Source organism: Schistocerca nitens, chromosome 2, assembly GCF_023898315.1.
Source record: "Schistocerca nitens isolate TAMUIC-IGC-003100 chromosome 2, iqSchNite1.1, whole genome shotgun sequence".
Classification (NCBI taxonomy): domain Eukaryota; kingdom Metazoa; phylum Arthropoda; class Insecta; order Orthoptera; family Acrididae; genus Schistocerca; species Schistocerca nitens.
The window spans coordinates 574556678-574561296 of NC_064615.1; positions in this window are offsets into that span (position 1 = coordinate 574556678).

A 4619-nucleotide genomic window follows, 5' to 3' on the forward strand; every position below is an offset into this window, starting at 1 on the left:
CAATTCTAGCAGGACGATGCGACACCCCGCACGCCCAGAATTGCTACAGAGTGGTTCCAAGAACACTCTTCTGAGTTTAAACACTTCCTCTGGCCACCAGACTCCGCAGAAATGCACATTATTGACCATATCTGGGATGCCTTCAACGCATTGTTCAGAAGAGATCTCCACACCATCGCACTCTTACGGAGTTATGGACAGCTCTGCCGAATTCAGGATGTCAGTTCCCTCCAGCACTGCTTGAAACATAAGTCGATCGCACACCACGTCGTGTTGCGGCTCTTCTGCGTGCTCACGGGGGCCGTACACGATATAAGGCAGGTGTACCAGTTTCTTTGGCTCTTCAGTGTACAATGGATACTTATTCATTTTCGATAGTGTGCAACACGGCTCATCTCCTGTAAGCTCTTTGCTTTCCATATTTTGGGAGCAGGTAATACAGATGAAAGCAAGAAAAAACGTCCAGTACACATCGGTTCCAAAATGCATACATTAAGTACTATGCCCACATCTTCAATAAAAGAGGTGTATTTCACAGTAACGCAAGATGAATAATGTCCTTACGGTATGCGCTTTAGATCCCATTTTCACTGGACTTTTTTCCTTGTTTTACTCCATACTACTTCCTCCCAAAATAGTGACAGCAAAGAGCTTTTACTAGAGGAGACCTATTCCTCAAAACGAAGACGAACAAGTGCTCATAGCCCATGACGTAGCATTTTAAAGCCCATATCTACTAAACATATTGTCCCAAATGTTATAAAAGTATCTTCGAAACACCCTGTATACAGGGTGAACCATTCGCGCACTAGCGCGCCATAGCACGATTCCTTGCATACTAACAGTATGAACATGTTTTGTCACATATCCGATAAGTACCCTTATTCAATACTGCATATCCGTTATGGCCAGTTAGTGCAGTGGGTACTGTTTTGCGTTAGAACACTCGATTTCGATTCCAGCTCTAGTTGCAATGTTTGTTGCACTCTAATTTTCATTTGTTCAGTGATGCTGTAGCATATAATGTTTCTTAAACGGCACACACCTTGCAGTAACAGTTATTTTAACGTTGAAAATAACAATTATAGGTCAGAAATATTCGTGAAGAGTTATAATGAGTTCAGAATAAATTACCGGCCATTGGACAGAAATAACTGCAAAACACATGAATATGGAGACATTAAATTTTTAAATAGACTATCAGTGACAGCGCGCCATCACAGTATTTTCATTTCTACGTTAGTACTAAATAATTGCACTTGTTTTGTGTAACGTGCTGTAGTTACGAAATACCATATCACGCAATGTAAAACTAGAAAATAAAAAGCTGTTACACTCAGACCCAGAATGGAACTGGCGTATTCCACTGTAGAGCTCTACCCATTACATTAACTTTGCAGTAAGGACCGTTTCTATCATTAGGCAAGACTAGGCGGCCGCCTAGGGCGGCAAAATTTAGGAGCAGCATAGGGCGGAAAAAGTTAATTTCAAATTAATTAGCCAAAAAATTGAACAAATGAAGAGAAAAAATTAAAAAGAGGCATAATTAAAACACCAAATTGTTTTTAAAAGCATACGGAAAATTATTTAATAAGTTTTCACTTATCATACTTTGACGAAAGAGGACGCTGAAAAAATGAGATTTATTCCTCATTCTAAAATACTTCAATTAAAACAGAAACGAAATAACACCACGATTGTACAGATGACGTAGTTTGTTGAATCGGCACGTCTCCCATCATCGGAGTATAATTTATAAATTCAAGGAAACATTCATTCACGCCAGAAAATAGTTCCACACCTTTATTAGTCCATTTCCTTGCAATTAAATAAAATAAGTAATAGATGCCACATCTGGCTGCGCTGGTATATTCAGCTGAGTTCTAGTTTAAAATGTTCAGCACATTCTTCCTATATCAATAATTTGCGGAATTTCAAAAATTGAGGACAAAAAATAAGAAATTGAGGACATTTGTTGTCCTGAATCAGTTTTAAAGGAATTGAGTACCGATCATGAAAACTGGGGACTCGCCCCAGAAAATGATATCTGGTCACCTTAATGATTGTTGGGCCATTGGATGTTAGTAGTGGTGGTGGTGGTTGGTGGGGGGGGGGGGGAGAGGAGACGGATATCGGGGAGACGGATGGTAGTAAAAAAACAGGGGGTGTCATTTTTCAATTCTTACCTACGGTGACAAAACCCCCAGCAACGGCCCTGTTTGCAGTGCCGCTACTGCTACCAGCTACTGCCAGCTACTGAATCGAGTTACTCATCGGCAATGTGCTTACGGTGTCGCCAAATTGTCCTTCTTTAACGTCCATTTTATACCAAAAATATACACGTAAAGAATTGTTGTTACAGATATTTTGTGTCAAGAGCAAGGTCCCATTTCACACATCCGCTTTCACACATGACGTCCTATATGATATCATTAGTTTACGTTGCGACCTATTATCAAATGTTATCTGGGCATTTATTAGTTTCTCGTGTAATCTGTAACATTTGCAAGCATCAAGCATAGCTTAAACTGTGGACAGATAAATAAGCATCATTTTAATTTTTATTTTTTTACATAAACACTTGGTTATTTATTTCTGAATTGGGCACGATTTCTGAGGGTAATGTTAGGGAGGAACTTCAGAGCAGAAGTTAAATGGCTCTGAGCACTATGCGACTCAACTTCTGAGGTCATCAGTCGCCTAGAACTTAGAACCAATTAAACCTAACTAACCTAAGGACATCACATACATCCATGCCCGAGGCAGGATTCGAACCTGCGACCGTAGCGGTCACGCGGTTCCAGACTGAAGCGCCTTTAACCGCACGGCCACACCGGCCGGCTAGAAGTTAAATTGGCGTGAGTGTAACGATTAGTAATTATAAATATAATATTGTTTCTTATAATTATTAATGTAGAAAAAATTTTCCGTGTGAGATTATCAGATGCATTGCTGATACGATCATGAGTGAATTCAGTTGTAATGCTATTCATAATTTTGGCTGTTTTCTAATATTTTTTTTTCGAATGTGACGTCGTTGAAGCGTTGCGTGTATGAAATCGATTGTTCTTTTACATGTTTTGTTGTTGTTGGTTGATCACTCTTGTAGTGAATGTGTATTTTTGTATCTGTGGTTTGCAGTAATGATGTGTTAAGTGGGCAATGCTTTTGGTATCGATGCACGCGTTTCAGTTACACAGACTTTATTGATATCACGATATTGCATCTCGCGGTTCGGTTTGCGGTTTTCGGTACCACTGTCTTCGTTTGAAATATAGAGGTCAAAGGAAAAAAATCTATTCCAACTGTGAAATTTTTGTATTTTTGTATTTGGTTTTAGTCCAGATGAATTCGCATCTCATATTTTTCGAAGTGTTGGGTGCTCTGGAATGACTTTATTAATCTTATTTTTAAGTTCGTTTCCTCCTAAAACACCTTTATTTCCCTGGTTGTCTCGTTAATTTCATTTTCTTTGCTAACTAGAATACTTTGCGTGTAACTTAAGTTTGTTTATGAACATAATGGTCTATCTTGTTGTTGTCATCTTGAGTAACGCAATCGACTTGTAATTAAATGTAAACGGTTCAAAATGGTTCAAATGGATCTGAGCATTATGGGACTTAACATCTAAGGTCATCAGTCCCCTAGAACTTAGAACTACTTAAACCACACACATCCATGCCCGTGGCAGGATTCGAACCTACGACCGTAGCGGTCGCGCGGTTACAGACTGACGCGCCTAGAACCGCTCGGCCACTCGGGCCGGCAATGTAAACGGTGGTTGTCTTAGTAACTAAAGTCTTTACGCGTCATGTGACTCATTGGTTAAAGCAGACAGGCGGAATCGGACCTTACTCTATTCCAGATATTTTAGTACTGTTAGTGTCAAGGAATCGCGCTGTAGCGTTCGATTGCGCGAATTTTGATCCACTGTGCGTGTATATGTATCTTTTAAATATACTTTCCATTATCTGTCCCGTAAGGTTAGAGGTTGGAACCGCTGTAGAGCCTAGATATTTTCAGGCAAATGGCAGACGAGGCGACAATTCAGCTGGGAATATTTGAGAATATATTTCCAGTTTTCGCATTTGCATTGCAACCAAGGGAAACGACCCGGAAACCTTGCTCGGAATCAGGGGATGCCAGCTGTAAGGTTATTTCATTGATTTGTCGGAGAAAATATCGTAGACAAAAATATGAAAGCTTGGTACAAGTTGGAGTATTCTATTTAACAAAATGGTTATGCCTTCCGTGGCCACTTGTTGACAAATGCCGGCCCGAGTGGCCGTGCGGTTCTGGGCGCTACAGTCTGGAACCGAGCGACCGCTACGGTCGCAGGTTCGAATCCTGCCTCGGGCATGGATGTGTGTGATGTCCTTAGGTTAGTTAGGTTTAATTAGTTCTAAGTTCTAGGCGACTGATGACCTGAGAAGTTAAGTCGCGTAGTACTCAGAGCCATTAAACCATTTTTTTGTTGACAAACCCGCTGTTGTCTTCTGTCTCGGATTCGTCTATTTAAGCCTGTAATTTAGCAATGTCAGTGATTTGCTAGATATGTACAACGTACGTAACCCGATGGATCGAACCTGAGGTGGCTGATGTTTCAGTTTTCACAAATA